The sequence below is a fragment of the Capsicum annuum genome, chromosome 12 (assembly GCF_002878395.1).
Source record: "Capsicum annuum cultivar UCD-10X-F1 chromosome 12, UCD10Xv1.1, whole genome shotgun sequence".
In the NCBI taxonomy this organism is placed as follows: domain Eukaryota; kingdom Viridiplantae; phylum Streptophyta; class Magnoliopsida; order Solanales; family Solanaceae; genus Capsicum; species Capsicum annuum.
The window spans coordinates 210650812-210672369 of record NC_061122.1 but is presented as its reverse complement, the minus strand read 5'-3'; the positions used below and the strand labels follow the sequence as shown (position 1 = coordinate 210672369).

Below are 21558 nucleotides of genomic sequence, written 5' to 3'. Positions count from 1 at the left end.
ATCAGTAGTCCCAAGTGGTCCCTAGGAACCCTTGTTGGTACCAAATTTTATATATGTCAAAACTGATGATTGCAGCCAGTTTAACTTAACTCCAGCTGCTCTTGGACACTTGAAACTTTTGCGCGAACCACTTATTGAAGTAAGAACTTCTGATGAATAATCAAACGTAACTGCACAAACATTATCAGAAACAAAGAAAATAAAGCATTTCTACACCTGCCAAGGTTCGAACTCGAGTTGTTGATGCGGAAATGCACACTCTTGACCACCGGACTATGCTTCTCTAGCTTGTCACGAGTGTGCAACAACATGTATATAACCATAAATATCTATATTTAACCTATATACTCGAAAATTTTTTCCAACGAACGGTGTTCATCTGACCACCCTTCGTTGGCTGTGGCTTCGCCACTGATCAACACCTTTTTTTTTTTTTTCCTTTTTGATAGAACTAAGTTGCCATCCTTATACTGCAAGAATTGAAGTGAATTATGAACTCTTTTTTTCCCATAGAAGACATAAATCCCAGCAACCTTGTCTTGTCCCTTTTCATCCCAAACAGTTACAAAATCCCCTCCCACTGGGCCAACTGTAATCATAGCCAAATATATTCTCTGATTACTGAATTATAGTTAGGAGTTGGAAGATCAAAATATATATGGAGTATTATATACTCCCTCCGTTTCAAAATAGTTGGCCCTCTTACTACCCACCAATGCTGTCTTCTTACCTATATAGATACAAATTCAGATGTTTCTTGTCAATACGCATACATTCCTCTCTTCTTAAAAGTAACCAGTATATATAAATATATTATCACTCTTTCAATATTTTGAGATATCTCTATACTTTACGTGAGTAGCTAATTATTACTACTCCCTAGATTTGGTATAGGAATGCTTTCATGGTAATTACGTCAAAGAAGTAAATATGTGCATGATCCTAACCAAGGTCTTGGCCAAGACAGGTATTCCGAACCATACAGGCTCGAGAGACCCCTTAGCATACAATCATAAGCATAATTCATACGAAACTGAAATAAGGAAGATGTAATTAAGTTCAAGGAAATCTTATAATCAAACTATGTCAATAAAGTTATGATAATACAATAACCAAATCTCGTCTACGAAGCCTCTACTGGACTTAACTGTCTAGGCCGGGATATTATCCCCTTGCCGGATAATATATCAAAATCCCGCATCGGTAAAACACGATTTACAGCAATGAGTTATCTAAACTCATGCCTTCTTCGGATAACTATTTAGCTTTCTTTAGCCCGGGTTTAGTTTTTTAAAATCATGCTTCATGCTTAAGAACATTCATTGATTTCATGTTAAGGACATTCCATGATAGGTATCATCATACCTATACTTGCAAGCCATATCATATCATGTCATGTATTCATAGCCCTTTCAGTCAAAACATGTTAATGTAACACTCCGCTTTTTCGGGCTAAGGTTTGACCCGTCTTTTCTACGTATACAGACCCAAATTCAATGGTTTCGAGGTATAAATAAGTGTGAATAACAATGATTTAGTGTGAGAACATCTTTGGAGACGAGTATGCGTCATAAAAATCTCCCAGCTTAAAGTTAAGTTGAGCACTTTCTTACCGGTTGAGTTTTAGTTGACGATTTTTCTTGGGTCAACTTTCAACGAACATTACTTCTAGAATATAAGGATTTATATGGCCCATTATATAACAAATTAAAGCTCTTTGAGTCCTGTTTCCAACGCAACATATCGCTCATCTATCTAAGTTCTGAATCAAAAGTTATGAGTATTTTAGTGAGACACTGTCTCAAGTCCGCTTTGGCCTTGTGCCGCAAACTCTAAGGTTTGCTTTGGCCTTGCGCTGCCAAGCCTTTCCCAAGCATCAAAAAGTGTTCCATTTTGAGTTATTTTAAGGGCAAATGGGTCTTTTTACATCCCAAACTATTCCTAATCCTTTCTGGATGAATAAAGGGTCCTAAAAATGTTATATCACCTCTGTAAATCCCTAAATATCACTCCATAAGAAAGAGAGGAGAAACTACCTAGGGTTTGAGGATTTTAATCTTCAAGGGCAAATTTCTCTATGTTCTCTTCAATTTTTCTCCGTTAAAATATATGTGGGACTATCCTAAATCTCATGGGCGTAAGTTTATCATTTTAACAAGTTTTAAAGATGTATAATTATGTATATGTAAAGGGTTTTTGGAAACCGTTTGAAGAGCATGCATCATGAACTCATTTTGATGAAATTATGAAATTAATAGGGGTTTTTCTATGAACTTGAATTATAATCATGTACATATATGGTATGAGTTTTGAAAAGTGATCTATGAGTATGATTTGTGAATTCCTCCCCCTACCATGATGAAATTATGGTCCTAACATGTTACGAATTATGAAATGGGTTTGGGAGCATGAATTATAAGCACTTTTTGATCATGAGATTTATGTATAACTAATATTGGGGTTGTTTTACAAAAAAAAGAAGATAATTCTTGAGTTTTAAATGCCTCTTAAATATTATGCATGGTTGTTTTACATATTTTTCAAAGAGGTGATTGTTATTCTGAATGCTATTATTTCTTAATGAAGAATTGCATGTGTTTTATGTAATAATTGACCGCCATATGTTAAAGTATTAAAAAGATAGTGTTTTGCATAAGTTCATATGATATTCAATACAAAAACTCTCTCATGTGATGTTTAAATCTTTTGACTGGTCATTAACATGCTTTTGAATAAAAAGGGCTATGGATATGATGTGGTATGATATGAATGACTTGCAAGTCTAGGTATGACGATACCTTGTTATGATATGCCCTTAACAGAATTAGAAATGAACTTTTATAAGCATGAAGCATGACTTTAAAGGATTAAAAATGGGCTCTAAGAGAGTTAGATGATTATCCAAAGAAGGCACGAGTTCAGATAACTCATTGTCCAAAATTGTGATTTGCCAACACGGGTTTTATTTTGCCTTGAAATAGGGAATTGTACGCTGGCGACAACCCTATCCCCTGTGGCATAGTAGAGATCAGAGACTCCAGCCCTTGTGACAAACTTGGCTGGGGGCTTGGACATAGAGTCAAGGGCGTATTCTATATAGCCCATGGATTGGTATGAATGTAGGGTGTCCATTTAGCTCAGAACTAAAGCAAGGAGTTGAGTCAATGTTTTACAAGCATGAATTGAAGCTCTTTAAATTATGCCTGTGTGTTTCTAAATATGTTATGATAAATTATTTTCTCAATGCTCTCACTTATTTTACATGAAATATATATTATTTTTGGATTGTTCTACTTACCAATACTTTTCAAGTATTGACCCTCCACAGTACAGGTTTTGAGGCATAGTACCGTGGTCCATCACATTAATAGAACATCTAGGATAATGATAGAGTTGGTGAGCCATCCATATTTCGGAAAGTACTTATTCATATGTTGAAATTATTTCAGTTTATGATCCCGCCGGGGGCCTTTCCCAGCCTAGACAGTTAGTATTCAGTAGAGGCTTCGTAGACGAGATTTGGTTATGTATTGTCACTACTTTGTTGACACAGTTTGGATTATAAGTTTCCCTTGAATTTCGTTATATGCACTTTGATTGATGTATGAATTATTTTTATGATAGTATGCTCAGGGGTCTTTCGAGCCTTTGTGGTTCAGGATGCCCATAGCGGCCAGGGCCTCGGCTCGGATCATGATAGTTAATAACCGCCAAAAAAGTTAAACATCACATGAGAGTTCTTATTTCAAATAGCATATGAAAACTTATACAAAAATATTCTTTTTTCAAGATTTTAACATATGGTGACCATCTCTTGCATAAATCACATGAAATCTTCCATTTAACCTGAATGAGCGTTTGAAAAGTAAGGAAAATACCCTCTGTTGGAACATGAAACTATGTCAAATTCTCACTTAATAATAAAGCATTTGACTCAAGCTTTTACTCATTCATTTGAACAATCCACAATATGTTACAGAAATAAATTTCATCATAAAAGAGGAAATTTCATAAATCATGCTCTTAAATCAATTCTTGAAATCCATAACGTATATGCTCATGAATAACATCTCAAATATATAGAAGAAAACCCCATAGATAATACAAAATTTCATCATAAGAAGGGGTTCATAATGAATGCTTTTCAAACAATTTCAAAACCCATAACACATGTACATATATGATTTAAAGTCTATTAAAACATCATACTTATGTCCATGAGAGTTACGATAGTTCTACATACCTTTTTGATGAATAAAATTTGAGATATCTTGAATTTAAGCCTTGAAAGTATGAGTTTTTGAAAGAAACCCTAACTTCTTTCTCATGAGAGTGGAGAGAAGAATGAGCATTGAAAGGTTGATAACTGATATGTAAGTAATACGTATGGAGTGATTTAAGTCATGGGGTAGGGTTTGAGGTGAGGAAAAGGCCAAAATACCCCTAAAAAAACTTTAAAATTTTTTACAGGAATTTCTCAATTGACAACTAAGTTGACAGCTTGTCAGCTTGTTGACAACTTGTCTACTTAGTCGTCAATCCCTAACTGGATCTGGACACTTTCTGGTTAAGGTTGCTGACTTAGTTGACAACTTGTCAACTAGTTGATGGCTCATCATCTTAGTCGTCAAGCTCTAAATAATTTGGGGTCCATTCCGGTTAAGGTTAATGACTTGAGTTAACAACTCTTCAATTTAGTCATTATCTTTAGGTAGACAGACACATGCTTTTATGCCAAAAAGGCACTTTTCAAAACTATTTTGCCATTTAGACACAAGTTTTTAAAATTTTTTCATATACCCACTTTAATCCACATCATCAATAACTTTTCTAACTCAACAAATTCACCCACTAGTTTTGTAATAATACACTTTAACTCAATATTTCCAACTTAACAAATTCACCCATAAGTTTCTAATAATACACTTCAATCCACTCCATTATCTACCATTATATAACACAAAAATATCTAGGTTTCTAAAAATAATTAAAAAAATTCCAAAAGCTTAAAATTGAAAGTTCTTTCCCTCCAAAAAACTTCGATTCAGGCCACTTTTTCGGCGATTAGCTATAAATCAGTCCACAAACATCATAAGCTTGTCCATTGCATCCGTTGTTACCCCATTTGTTTGCTATCTTCTCAAACACACTTTTCATCATTGTTAATAAGCTTTAAATCCCTCACATTACTCAAAACCCCTTTAGAAAGTACATTATAGTAGCTCAGGCAACTCCAAGTTTATTTCTCTATTCCATAAACCCAACGATCATTGATTAGAAGCAATATTTGTAATTTTAAGATTTTTGTATGGATATCTACCCAGTCATCGACCACTCATCATCAGCCATCGTCTGTGCATATATCCCGACATAGACTATAAGCATAATCGACCGTCAGCCAAAGCATAATTCTAAGATGACTATTGTAGAATTTGTTCTGGTTTCTGGTGATTCCATGGGAGAATGGGTGAAGACTTCCAAATATTGGAAATGGAGATCTTCTACTAAGGTGACACTGCCCATTGCTGTTCGCTGTAATGGTTCATACGAATAATTGGTTGCAAGCATAATGCAGAGCGGGGATCTAGATTGCGCTTCGAATGACGTGGTGATTAGTTATCTAATACATTCGAGGAAAAAAGTGAATTCTACAATCATAAATAATAATGTATGTGTGTTAATGTACATGATGGATGTTGATGCAGATGACTTTAGGCCTATTTTAAGGATAAATGTAGTTGAGAGGTCCTTTGAAGGACCACTGAATTCATCACCACCCCCACCTCGACGCCCGACAGTTGACGATGATTTGAATAATTACGAGAACGATGACAATCATCCAGTTAATATGGAAGATGATTCTATGCATATGAAAGATGTTTCATCAGACTCGCAATGATACAAGATCAAACACACAACACGGATTCAAGAGATCTACAAGATCAACCACAATAGAGAATCAAAGGCCTCACTTGGGCTTCTCTATGTTTTCAAGACAACAACAATATTCAACAAAGTAGATGAAGAATACAAGATTACAAGGACTATAGTGAATCGAAGAGGCCCCACACGGCCTCACTATGTCAACACATAAACAACAAGATTACAAAAACAAGAAGGTTACGGGTACATTAACAACAACAAGGAACCACGGATTCAATAAGATACAAGATAAATAGTTAGACCAAATGAAGGGACAATCTTAAGAACCCAAGAATTGTTACACTCTTGGACCCTTAAACACTATCCACGAGACAAACCTAACTCTACATTGACATAAGAGGGCCTTTACCTCCTTTAAACACCAACGTTTCAAGCCAATATGCAAACGCAAATGAATCTTTACTTGTCTAGCCCTAGTTTCAGTTGGAGCTCTTGAGAGAGAACTAAAGTGCTGCAAATGTTACAAATCTCAAAATATGATCAACTAAGTGAATAAGACCCTAAGTGGTTCTATTTATATTAAATTCCCCAAAAGACTTAAAATGACAAAGGTGCCCTTTTAATGAATAAGGTTTCAAGGCCACCCCTTTAGTGCACACATAGGGGTGATTTTTGGATTCTCCCACACTTAAGTTCGGGCCTTCTCTCGGCTGCATTTGACATACACAAAAAGGGTCCATCTACGATATCACACTTGTATCATCCTCTCCATCTAGAGATAACTTTGACCTCAAACTCAAGCAATCTTCACCCGCAAGCTCTCCTCTTCGAATAATCTTTTCTCGGCTCCTCCCAAGGTTAGGATATTCAACCAAGGGTATCATGAGATCATCAAGATTGATCCTTGGGCTTGGATGTCCTTCAACCTGCACATAAGAAGAATGGATGCTAGGCAAAGTGCTAGCATCTCGGTTAGTAAACATCAAAGGGTCTTTGTGGGCAAATCCCACTTCTTGAACTCTCGGATCCTCCTCTTATTGATCATCCTCACCCTTGGTTTCCTCTTCTAAACCATCACTAAGCATGATTATCCTTGCCATAAACAAGGGTACTACACACTCTCCATCAACCGGCCAAATATCTTTCACGCCTTTATCTATTTCTACCTCGGCTTCTTGCTCTCCATCTTGAGCGTTTTCAGCAAACTCATTTGATGAAAGACCCATCTCATCATCAAGGTAATACAATTTTCCTTCCCTAAGGATTATATTTCTCCCCCACCCTTGACATTTAAAACATTGAAATCCTTTAGGACGAGTAGTAGAATTCGGTTTACCTTCATTTCTCGGAAGATACCTTTAGGCAGCCTTGGTCTCGACGTGGATCATTTTGGACTAGGGTTTATCCTAATTGGATAAGTCAATATTGTCCTTGTGCCAATTTGAGGGTGATTTCCCCTTGAACTTGCTGCCCGCCCTTTCCCATATCTCTCTCTCAATCTCCAAGGTGGCTTGGACAATAGCGTCAATTGTGTCAAACTTGTGTAAGGTCAACTGTGAAGCAATATCTCTATTCAAACCTTCCTTGAATCTTATGATGTCATGACTAACTTGTTCCCCTCTATGATCAAGTTTCAAGATGAGTTGTTGGAACTCATCGTAGTAAGCCACGCGCTTTTGTTTCCTTGCCTCAAGTTATACAACTTGGCAAGGAGCTCTTGATCTTTTGGGTAGGTACCTTTGTCTCATGAGGTACCTTAGCTGAAACCAAGGAGGGGGATTCCCCTCTACCAACACATTGCCAAAACTCTTAACATACTCCCACCATGTAGTAGCATAACCCTCAAAGTGAGTAATCACGTAGCAACTCTTCTTCTCTTCAGTAAGATCATTGACTTGGAAGACCCTCTCACATACGGATTCCCATGCAAGAAAATATTTGGGATCACTCTCACCCTTGAAGATTGGAAGCCCCATTTTGATGGTATTTAGTCCTACTTCATGGATTTGGTTCCCTTGTTGGTTCCAATGACTAACTCTTCTTTCTCGGCCATGAACCTCCCTTGGATCAATATGTCTACTTCGTACCTCTTCCTCCCTTATTTAACCATCATCAAATGGAACATACCCCTCATGTTGGATAGGTCTATTTAGGTTAAGTGGAGCTTGTAGTGTCGGGTTTGGATTTAGTCGATAATAAGGTCTTTGGCCAAGTGGAGTTTGGTTTGGAGGGATTAGGTTGTGGGGTGGAATTTGGGTTCCAATTCCTTCTTGTTGGACTTGGTGAAGTTGTGGTTGGATTGGACTCTCATGGTCTCGGTGAGGGAGTATAGTGGAGTTCGATTTGTGACATTGGAGGGTTGTCTCGGTGGATGGAACATTTGGTGCAAGGCCTCAGGAGTAGTGGTCGGGGAAATGTGTTGAGGGGTGGATGGTTGACTCCTTTGAATTTCCACACGCTCTAATCTCCCACTCATTGATGCCATATCCGTATTTAGTTTCTCAAGACACATATTCAACCTAGACACATCTTGGGACATAGTTTCAAGGCGAGCCAAAATGAGATTGATGGCATTACTATCCATTGTTTGAGTATTTAAAGCCTCGGGTTCCATTTTAATGGTATCAGAATTAATCCTTCAAGTTATGATCCAACAAGTCACAAAATCAGTCCACTATGTCACACACAACAATACAACACAAAACCTACAAAACAAAAGACAAGTTAGTTCAAACAACCTCACTATTCTCTCACTCACGTTGTGGCCTCACACTTGATGTCACAAATGTTTGCAAGTTGTCTTGCAGTTGTGGTGAGTTGAAGAGTAAGTCTACTTCTTTGTTGGAATGGATTCTTTGTTGGATGACTCAAGTAATTAATGTTTGAACTTTAACCAAGAAGTACTATGATTATAAAAACGACAAAAGCATAAAAGAAACGTAGACACGAACAAGGGATGCAAAGGACTAATTGAAAATCTAGTAGGAGTTTACTAGTTTGTTAATTAGTTCTAGGATCAACTAATGAAACCAAGAATCAACAAGTAGAAACTAGAAAAATCCAAATTTGAGTTTAATTATTGACATGAACAGTAGCAAGTGGTGATGTGGCAACATGTAATTTGTCTCGGGCCCACAGAACTTGTCACAAATTTAAAATTCTCAACCTTCACACAATTTAGAATGAAAGGCAGTTGGTGTTGGAGGGAAAATATAAGTATTGAGTCTTTTGTAAGTTTATTCTCAAAAGGATGATCTTGACTTGTACTAGTTCCACCAAACAAGGCTCCTTGATTTAAAGATAGTATTTGAAAAGTCTATGAAGTGATGGTTCAAGTCTTCTCACCAACAAACTTTAAAAATTTTATCTTCACCTTTTTAAATCACGTTTGCACTTTTTGTAGTTTAAGTTATAAGACTAGGTGAAGAATAAGATGAACAGAATAACAATCTTCATGAACATAACAACACCACCACCAATCTTCAACTTCAAGTCACCACAACAATAGTCAATATTACAAGCTCAACTTTAGATTTGGACACTTTTGTGTTGATGAGAAAGGAACCAACACAAGAAACAAACTAAACAATTAAAATCTTTTGTAGATCTACAACCAATTTTGACCAAGACAACAACACAACACCATTTTCTCAGCCAAAAACAAGATGGGCAGATTTCTCCTCTTTTTTTTTTTGGAATTTTCAGATTTCGATAATTTTTTTTTTGTATTTTTCAACTACCAAGCCCAAGATTGATTTTGTTGGAGTAAAATCAACCACAAGCTTTGATACCAAATGATATAAGATCTAACACACAACATGGATTCAAGAGATCTACAAGATCAACCACAATAGAGAATCAAAGGCTCCACTCGGCTTCTCTATGTTTTCAAGACAACAACAACAATATTCAACAAAGTAGATGGAGAATACAAGATTACAAGGACTATAGTGAATAAAAAAGGTCTCACACGGCTTCACTATGTCAACACATAAAAAACAAGATTACAACAACAAAAAGGTTACGGGTACATTAACAAAAATAAGGAACCACGGATTCAACGAGATACAAGATAAATAGTTAGACCAAATGAAGGGACAATCTTAAGAACCCAAGAATTGTTACACTCTTGAACCCTTAAACACTATCCGAGACATAAACCTAACTTTACGTTGACACAAGAGGGCCTTTACCTACTTTAAACACCAACGTTTCAAGCCAATATGCAAACACAAGTGAATATTCACTTGTATAGCCCTAGTTTCGATTGGAGCTCTTGAGAGAGAACTAAAGTGTTGCAAATGTTACAAATCTCAAAATATGATCAACTAAGTGAATAAAACCCTGAGTGGTTCTATTTATATTACATTCCCCAAAAGACTTAAAATGACAAAGGTGCCCTTTTAATGAATAAGGCTTCAAGGCCACCCCTTTAGTGCACACATAGGTGTGATTTTTGGATTCTCCCACACTTAAGCTCAGGTCTTCTCTCGATTGCCTTTGACATACACAAAAAGGGTCCATCTGCAATATCATACTTGTATCACGCAAGGTGCGAAAGAAGACTGTGGAATGGAATCACAACTAAGATATTCCTTCACCGACAGAACCAATTTCTATTATGATCAAATATTCGCCAACAAGAAAGAGCTCAAAATACTACTAGACGAAGCAACAATGAGGTAGTCTTTTGATTATTGTATGGAGAAGATCTACACTAAATTCTTAAAGGAAAAATGCATATCTCGTGGTTGTGGCTAGTTGTTGCGGGGAATGAAGTACGAAACCTCAGACAGATTTTGCATATACAAGTATATCAGGTTGCACATGTGCGGTATTGAACATGCCACCTGCAGGCATAAGAGAATCTCATCTGAATTAATTGCTTCACTATGCGTAAATCATTTTTGGGATGTTAAGGGTCCAAGCATAAGAGAAATTCAAAGGATTGTGTTTAAGGAGATGCATTACAATACAAACTATTGGACGTGTTGGAAAGGAAATGTAATTGCAAAAAAACATCATTCGCGAGACACCAAAGCACAGATATGCTTGCTTACCGGCTTTTTCCCACATGGCGGAGTTATTAAATCTCGGGTGTTTTTACTCTCTCATGGTAAATCGGATGGATGGATCATTCGTTTACTACTTTTTAGCATTTAGAGCTTGCGTACGGGGATATGCTCACATGAGAAAGGTAATTGCCATCGATGACATATATTTGTAGGGAAAGTACGGGGGTGTGTTGCTGAGTGGCGTTGCACAGTACACAAAAAACATATCTTTCCAATTGTCTTTTGTGTCGTGGATAAACAGAACGATGCTTCTTGGACCTTCTTCTTCGAGAAATTAAAGTCTATAGTAGAAGATGAACCAGATCTATGTGTCATCTCTGATAGGCACATTACCATTGCCAATGACTTCTCCCATGTTTATAGTTGTGCACATCATGGACTTTGCATGAGGCACCTCAATGAAAATCTTTGTGTAAATCAATACCGTGGAGAACATCTTTATCTATTCTACTCTACGACAAAGGCTTATTCTATTGATGAGTTTAACAAGAATTTTATAGAATTGAAGAATAATTGCCCCGAGGCAGCACATGTCCTTGAAAATATGATTGGTTTTGATAAATGGAGTAGAGTATACTTCCCAAGAAATAGGTATGACGTGATAACCACAAACATTGTCGAGTCGCTCAACTCAGTGTTGACAGATGAACGGGAGTACCCCACATCGTACATATTCAATTCAATTGCTAAAAAATTTGGTGAAAAGTTTAGAAAGCGACATGCCTTTGTCGATGGTACAAACAACAAATTTGTCCCTTGTACGAAAAAGATCCTAAGGGATAATAAGAGTGCGAGCGATTCCTTGTATGTGACTAATGAAAATGGGGGTCTTGACCAATTAACTGTGTTACTTACAAGGTCAATCTCTTGGAGAGGAGTTGTTCTTGTTCAAAATTTGACTTGGTGAAAATACCATGCGAACATGTGATGGCCGCTTTGCGAGCAAAGTATGGCAATGGCGAAGGTTATGGTAACTCCATCTATGAGTACTCTTCGCCAATTTATAAAGTTAAAAATTACCTCCCCGCATACTCGAAAGCTATTAATGTTGTCCCTTAGAGGTCAAATGGACTGTGCCACAGGAATTGCAAGACACTAACATTTCTCCACCTCCCTATGATCCCAAACTTGGAAGGAAGAAAGTCAAACAAATTAAGCGCATCACTGATACATTCAAGTCCAAAAGAAGGAATACGTGTTCAATATGCAAGAAATCCAGGCACAAAAGAACCACATGTAGCATGGCCAACAAATCTTAGATAGGATTTTTTTCTTTAGTTGTAAAGCTACTGTTTTGGAGGATAAACGTGCATTTCTGTAGAATTTAATGTTCAGTTGTAATAGACTTAAAACTTGTCCACGGTAGACAACATAATTCTACGGTATATATTTTACATAGTCTATTAAATATTATGTATTGGTTATATGATTACTCATCAAACAAGCTATGTGGGTCTTTTTACCACCATATCTCTCTAATCAATGAATTAAATCATTATTTCTTGTTCACAATTAATTAAAAGCTGTACACACGTCTGTTCTCAAGAAAAACCACTGGTATACATAAGCCAAATGTTTTCTATTCCCACACGCATCGATTGACCATTGGCCGGAATATGAAAGGACACCTTCTACAGTTCTATAAGTACAATGGTTATTTCTATATAAGCATTCAGTTCTTCCTAAGCCCAAAACATTAGAAACCCTCATTTTCCTTACAAAAATTAAAATCATGCCTGGTTGCCAAATTACCCTACGCCCAATCAGATGAGTTCCCTCTTGTCACTATGATCTGCTGCTATTATGAAACAATTTTGATTGGATTTTCCACGGCCTGGGGGAAGACCGAGTGTACTTGGATCATGAGCTCCGACGTATTATTCATTTCCTTCGGGCAATTCCGAAGAGGCTTGGAATGGATGACAACGACTACATTATTCCCCACCATCCCCCTAATTTAGTTTATGTTTTTATGAACGATTATGTTTCTAAGTTTTTTTGTACTGTTCATTGCTGAAGAAGCTTTCTTAGTAGGATTTTGTTAGAAGAAAGCTTCTTCTATTTTTCCTTTTTTGCTGAAAATGAATGTAATGCAATGAACAAGTTGAATATAAGTATTTCAGTTTCAAAGTTATGTTTTCCCTTTTTTTTGTGATTGTTTCTTTTTGTGTTGGTTATTCTTCTGTACAGACAACTTTTCAAATATTTATTTCTTGTTCAATGAACACTACTGTAGATTGACAATTAAATTTAGAAAGAGTAAAAAATTATATATATTCTATTATTGATCTTATATTCTGTCATTCCTCGACTGAACATAGTAGTCGATCGTAGACTATGTGAATCGATGGGCCATCAGTAACTTGTAGTTTGAAAGAAAAATAGTTAAATTAAAAATGATTTAAGCAGATAATAATATGTTTTGGGGCTGGTGGAACAAGATAATTAAATTAAAAATGATTTGAATAGATAATAACATGTTTTGGGACTGGTGGAACAAAATAATTAAATTAAAAATAATTTAAATAGATAATAACATTTTTTGGGGCCGGTGGAAGAAAGTAATTAAATTAAAAAAGATTTAAATAGATAATCACATATTTTGGGGCTGGTGAAAGAAAATAATTAAATTAAAAAAGATTTAAATAGATAATCTTGAACTGTTGATGACACTTAATAGACTATCGTAGATATTCGCCTATGTCAAATTCATGTAAAAAATATACTTGTGCTTTGAGGGTCCATCAATTCGTTTGGTTTATCATAGACTTACACCATTTAGGAGTGCATCGATTGATCTCCTGATTATGCGTAGACCATGGTGATCTATATACACTGCTATAGACCATCACTTGGATGTTGTTCAGTAATGAATAAATAAATTTAAAATAAATATAGTGTGGGTTTCTACACATATGAAAGAGTATAAACAAGTCCATAATTATATTAGAGCTTATACAAATTAGGAGTGGTGAATTAAGCAGTGTGTGGATGGGTAGTGGTTGAACAAACAATATCCTAAGAGTAATGTTTGTCAAAGCACACGTATGTTTTAAGGATGATGTATTTGATGATTACACATTCCACATACTCCTTCAATCACCACCCCCAAATCAAAAGAGTATGTGGAATGGATAGTGGTTGATCAATCATCATCCTCAATACATATTTGTGCTTTGACAAACATTACTCTTAGCATATTGTTTGTTTAACCGCTATCCATCGACACACTTCATAATTCACCACCCCTAATTTGTACAAGCTCTAATATGATTATGTGACTTGTTTATACTACTTCATATGTGTAGAAACTCATACTACATTTATTTTTAATTAATTTATTCATTTTTCAACAACATCCAAGTGATGGTCTATAGTAGTATACATAGATCACCGTGGTCTATACATAATCAGGAGATCAATCGATGCACTCCTAACGGTGTAAGTCTACAGTAGACCAAATGAATCGATTGACCCTCAAAGCATAAGTATATTTTTTACTATTTTTTTAAACATGTTATTAAGAGCCCATCGATTATGAGTGTCTACGTTAGACTTTAGTATCTCATTTATGATTGACTTAGGGCATGATCTACGATAGTCTATTAAGTGTCACCAATAGTTCAAAAAATACAATTACTGTTCCAACGGTAACAAACGCTAATTTTGTACTCCTTCAGTGTTAACACTTCTTTTTTACTTCATATATAAAGTCCTCCATCCCTCATTATTTTATTTCATCCACTTTGTTTTCATTTTAAAATTCTGCAATGTCTCAAGCATCTCAAATATCCAATTCTAAAAAGACTCTCATTTGTCATTGTGGAAATGCGGCTGTCTTGAGGACGTCAAGCACGGACTCAAATCCAGGTCGCAAATTTTATAACTGTGCAATTGCGAAGGTAAGCCATGCGTGTCTTTTTTATAAAGTTAAGTAAATCGTTATGTAATTCTTATCTTTTTTCTAGGATAATGGCGCATGCTCATTTTTTAAATGGCTTGATGATATATCACTCTAAGCAGTCCATCAACGTTGAGCCTGGGACCAGAGACATCAAATTTTCATGGCTTGACAAAATTTAATCTTCTACAAAGGCTCTAAGAATGCGAAGATAAAGATTTTCTCATGACTTTGTTCAAAGAAGTCGAAGAGCAGAGGGATCACTTTAAAGTATTTCTACATGATACCTAAATAGAGAGGGATCAACTAAAACAAAATTTGATTTTGGCGGAAGAAATGGAGAATGGTTTAAAAATGATGTTATGTGCTATAATGCTAGTATTCTTTCTTTGAAAAAGCGTAACATAGATGTAGTGATATTGAATAAATAATAATACTTCTATTTTTCTATAATGTTAATACTATTTTTCATAGAATCATAGTCGATCAAACAACACATCAACTTAAAATCGAGTAGCATGGTAATGATAGACTATGCATGCAGTATACAAAAATTAAATATGCATTCTATGATGCCAACCATACACTTTACCAATTATGACAAAACAATGCATATTCAAATTACATGCAACAAAATAGTTTGATAAAAGAAGATTCAGTGCAAAATTATAACAACTTCCATAAAATAAAAGAATGTTTCTAATATCCTACCAACAGATCATTCAACTTTCATATTTGTCAAATAAAAAAATATTTGTCCATATCCTAACAACTGATCATTCAACACATTAACAATATTATCATTCAAATGTCTTTTTTCCCATTTTTCTCATCATCAGAAAAGTTATTGTTGTTTTCATCAACGATATCCATGACCACATTTTTGTCTGCTTCTTCTTTTTCTTCTTTCTGTTCATTTTTTTTGTCTTCTCCTTCTTCTTTGTCTGCTATTTCTTCCATTCTATCTTCAACTTCATCTCCTTCTTTTTCAGCATCTGTAGCTGCTGCTGCTTCTTTCTCAACTTCTTTTTCTTTCTTAGCTTTTTTTTTACTTCACCTACAACAACTTCTTCTTTATCACCTTCTTTTTCTTCCCCAGCTTCTTCTTTTTGTTCACCCACTGCAACTGCTTCTTTTTCACCTTTTATTTCTTCACCAACTTCTTCTTTTTCTTCGCCTACTGCAGCTTCCTCAGCTTCTTCTTCTTCTTCTTTATCAGTTGCTGCTATTTTTCAGTTTCTTCTTTTTCTGTGCCTACTTCTTCAACTGCTGCTGCTTCTTTTTCAACTTCTTCTTTTTCCTTTCCTTCTTATTCAACTACCACTGCTTTTTTTTCTTCTTCTTCTTTTGAAACTACTTCTTTTCTAGTTTCTTCTTGGCTCTTATCTTATTCTATTTCTTTTTCTTTTCTTCTTCTTCTTCTTGTTCATCCTTCTTTTCTTCTTTTTTTCCCCTTCTACCACAATAGTCGCCAACTCATCCATTTTGCTATTTTTTTCTCCTTCTTCATTCCTCTTCGATTCACGAAGGTCCACATGCACTGTATCATCATATTACAAAGTGTTACTAATATTTAAAGCTGAAAATTCATTAACTACAATAATTTTTAAATGAAGTTACCTCGCTCAAGTTGTTGCTCATCTTTTTCCTTTTTCTTCAGTCTTTTCTCTTTGATATAGGCAGCAATATCTAACACCGCTTCCTCGAGCATAGCAACACGTTTATGAAGATCCCCATCGACAGAGGTGCCCACTACATATTTGGAGATGCTCGAAGAAGCATCATCACCAACGCATACTCCAATGGGGTTACCACCCAAATCCCCATCATCATCACTGTCCTCATTTGAAGTAAGGATAGTCACCCCCTATAAATCTTTCTTCAAGCCATTGAGGATATTATTCTTCACCTCATCCGTATATGGATTAAACATAACCATGTAATCCATCTTCATCTCATGAACAGTAGGGATGGTGTATGGGTGCACGTTCTATAAAAATTAATTAACAATTACATGAAATTCGATAAAACTGTAGTATTATTGCAAAATAAAAAATAAGTTCATACCTCAGTAAATTTTCCTTTATACTTGAATGGGTCACCTTTGATTATCTTATCACTTTTTGTCGTGTGCCATCTGAGGATGTGAAGAATGGGAAAGGGCTCATCCATTAATTTTCCAGCAAATTTCCAAAAGAGAAGAAAATGCCTCATATATCCAAATTTGTAAGCAGTACAGTAGTGAAAAATAAGTTAGAGTCTATGATAGAGTATAAATAAAATACGAATCTATAATAATCTCACTAAAGGTTGATGGTAGATACCATGAATGGCTAGGGAAATTTGAATAGAGCATAGGATTCCTTCTGCTTCTCATCAAATACTTTCCTCTGCTTCTTCAGGTCACTTTTATTCTTCAGATAGTCCATGGTCAGTTGAAATATCTCTTTTCTCCATGGATAACTCTCGAAGAAACTCAAAGAATCGACTATTTGAATCAGTTTTGTGTCGACAACCTTCATCAAATCTTTTGCAAGCAACATGGTGTGCAAGAACCACAGTAAACAACACTTAAACTTCTGTTCTTCATTAAGCTTATTCCCTATGATCAAGTGTAACAAGTTGGCTGCTGTGGTGTTTTTGTTTTTCATCACCTTAAAGCAAAAATGCTCCCCCTTGGCTAACACCTTCTTCATTTTTGATTCACTGGGGTATAATGAGCAGTTTAGCCCCGTGATGAAACAAAAATCTTTCAAGCCAAAACAAGCAGGATTATTGTTAACGTAGAACCACATCTTATGATGCATCTTATCGTTCTTGATACATCACAACAACAAATAATGGACCAACTGCTCATTGAATTTGAGATGTTCCGGTAAGTTTCTCAGGTGTCCAAAACAGGACTGCTTGAATCTTTTCTTTAACTCCTGGTCGATAAAAACTTGCTTAAATTCTCGATAAGCAACCATTCTTGATCTTATCGATATCTTTGCCAAAAAAGATCCAACCTAATCCATTAATGTTTGAAGGTCATATTGCTCCACGGAAATAAACCTTGAACAAGATGGCACGGATAAGGGATCATTATCCCCATCAGCACCATTTCTTCCACTTCCCTTGCTCTCTTCGCTTGTCACCACTAGCACTATGTTTGGAAACATCTTCATTAGAATTGACGCATTCACTTATCTCCTTTAACTCTGAATCTGATTCGAACACTGCCTCTTCAATTTTCTTTTTTTTTTTAGATATTTTCAACTGCCTCAGCTTTTCTTTTTCTACTGCTACCATCAGAATCATATGTGGTACCAACTTTGTGTTTAGCAATGGGTCCTTTTTAGCCATTTTCAATAGAATCTACACCTACAGAACAAATTTGGCATTTTCAGTTCATAGACCACAAGTCTACCAACAGAAATAACTCAATGCTCAAATGAAAACCCCCCAAAAACTAAGAAATACCCCATCATTAAATAGTTCACTAAACAAAAATACCATAACTGATTCAAAATCCAACATGCCTTATCAAAACTTAACTATTGCTAAAAATCAAACTAGTGCTACAAATCAAACTAATTAGCTATTATCTTTCAATTTTCACTATTTCAACAATCATATTTTAAAAGAATTTCATATGTCTAAAAATTGATTTCAATCTAGGGCATTCTCATTTCATAGACCACAGCTCTACGGACAGAAACAGGTCACTGTTTGAATCAAATTGCCAAAATAACTCTTAAAATAACAATTATCCCACCTTTCAACACTTCGTTGCTAAACAAAAACCAGAACTAAACCAAAGCTCCTTAACAAAAATTTTAAAATTCGACACCGTGATCGATAAAAATATTTGTCAAAGATGCCGAAAAAAACCTCAACCATTGCTTCGGAATCAAACTAATTACCTATAAAATTCTCATATTTTAACTACTTAATCAACCCAATTCAAAATAAAAAATTTCCTACATCACTACGAATCAATTAGCAGTGAAGCCCTTTTAAATGGATCTAAAAATAATCAAAACTTGATTTTAACTAACCTTATTAAGCAAAGACGAGCCCTTAGCAGCTGGAGAAGAAGAAGAGACGAAAATGACATTTTGGGAGGAGCTTGTTGGGAATAGCGGGAGTTAAATAGAATTGATGAGGAGAGAGAGGTTTTATTTTATATTGGAATAAGTGGAGAGTATTAGGTGTATTATATTAAATTTGCGAAGTTGTAAAAATGATGAAATGGTTCCTTGGCCCACGTGTGGGCCCCACTTTTACAATTTTTTCTCACTTTTTTAATCCTAACCCTAAAAATTAAATAAAAAAAATAAGTGGGTATATGGCAAAATAGTTTTGCCAAAATATGGGTTTGCCAATTTTTTCTGACAGACACTCCCAAGTAAAATGAGAATAACTTTCTATTCCGATATCGGATTAAGGTGAAATTTAATTTGTTGAAAAGAAGACTCGAAGATCTTTCATTTGGTATATAGTAGGCCACCTAAATCCTTATGTTCTAGGAGTAATGGTTAGTTTATGTTGACCCAAGTTGAAACATCTACTAAAATTAAATCGGTAGAAAAGTTCTCAACCCAACTTTGAGGTAGGAGATTTTTATAATTTCAATTCATATCCAAAAATGTTCCCAAACTATAGAATTGATCATCACACTATTTTGACAAAGAATCATTGGGTTCAGGTCTATACACGTAGGAATGACGGTTCAAATTATAGCTAAAGAATGTGGGGTGTTACAATATGAAACCAATTAAAAAGATTATAAAGGTTGATGAGCTATCCATTTTTAAACATATGAAAGCACTCTTCGCATTTGTACTCCACAGCTGGGTGCCTTTCTACCTAATTGGGAAAAACATAGTACCAAAAAACATTTGAGCAAATTTTACTATTGAGTTTAAGAATGAAGATAATCATAAAGGATATCAGAATGTACAAAGTTCTTGCCTTTACTGTTGCATAAGTCATGTGATTTGAGAAAGACCTTGTGTAACTGCAGATTAAAGCTATATAATTTAGAATTTCATGACAATTGTATAGTCTTATTCAATTTGAATGAAAATCTACGGAAGTATAATTTGAAGAATCATACCCTGCGACTTGTCCATCAATCGTTCATGGATGCCAATCATCAATAATTGAATAATTTATATACTTTATCCATGCTTGTGTCGATTGGATAGGAACAGCCATGTCATGATCTCCACTGCTCAAACAAAAACAATTGTTATGTATATGCTATATAGTACCTTCAGCTAAATCTTGTTAAAGAACAGCTTAATGAGTCATAGTATGAAAGTATCAAACCTGTATATAAGTGATTGATAACCTTTAGAACTAATGTTTACATGGTAAGAAATACTATTCATGAATTAATTGTGTAACTTGTATACGCAATACTTTGCCTATATCTTGCCTATGGTCTTCTTATAGTTCCCTAATCAAAGAAGAACATAGAAAAAGAAAAAGATCTTTTAATATGCTGCACCATATATGTACCTCTAAGACAAATTGAAATACCTTTCTAACATGGAGAGCCTCTTGAACTTTCGGGTCATTTGTCCAATGAGTGGAGAGGTTGCATCTGGTGACCTACAATCAGAAATCATTACATATATATAATTAACCTGTGCTAATATGTTTATCATGAGAAACTTGTCAAAGAAAAGAGGACGTATCCCTCTTTCATTCATTGATATTATTTCATTTACTTGAGTTTTTTGCGTGGTGTTAGTTAGAGGAGGCTCAAAAAAATTTAAGCTATTGAAATTTCATACATTGAAGTACCATTTGAGGGAGTTACACGACTTTCTCGACAAATGAAGTCATCTTATTTTTGAAAGATGCATCCTTTTCAAGAGACCTTCTTTCAACTGACAATTGAGGTGGGTGTTCTTCAGAGTCTGTTCCGCAGAAGGGCTCTAGTATTTGCTGATTATTTATACCACTCACAAGGTACAAAGTTGCATTACAAGAATATTATTGTATTACCTAAGCTAAAAACTAATTCAAACATATACAAGGAATATATTCAATAAATAATAAAACATTACCTTCTTGAACATTTTATAGTTTTCAATACATAGCTTATTGGTTGGATCTATGTTTAGGTATTCGCCTTTGCAAATCTCGTTCAACAACTGATAATACAGGAAGATCCAAATTATCATTTTTGTGCTAGATTGTGTTGGTAAGATACAAGATAAAATTGAAGGAAAGATGTCTTTTAAGTCTTGAATGAAGGATTGGTGACATTGACCAACTGAAAGGGTCAAACATAATTTGGAAACTTGATTAAGCTAATTGTGGACTCGATTAATATTTTTAAAACTTTCTAATCTTTTTAAAAATACAAATTAACTCACACCCCTCTCTTTTCCAAATCAACCATCTCTCTCGAGAGAGACAGACTCTCTCAACTCTCTCCCAACCAATAGTTCTGTAAAATTTCTCCCTTCAATTCCCAGTGATTTCAAACTCCGGCGACAAATGGGCGCGTGCCTTTTCGACTTTCAATCGTCAATCAACGTGAAAAGCAGTTTTCTCCGACGACAAAAACTTCAAGTTCTTCGTCATCCCATTTCTTTTTTCACAGGTAAAAAATTATGACTTTTTAGTTATGAAGAAACAGAGGAACTTGAGCCAACTTCTCTTCTAGTATTGGTTAACAATTTCAATATTTCTTACTTA

General features: G+C 35.3%; 1 pseudogene; it reads right to left on the bottom strand.

Annotated features, from left to right (window-relative positions):
• The window catches only part of LOC124889730, a 30077-nt pseudogene extending 9840 nt beyond the window's left edge, over positions 1 to 20237 (bottom strand).
• Positions 20238 to 21558: the final 1321 nt, after the last annotated feature.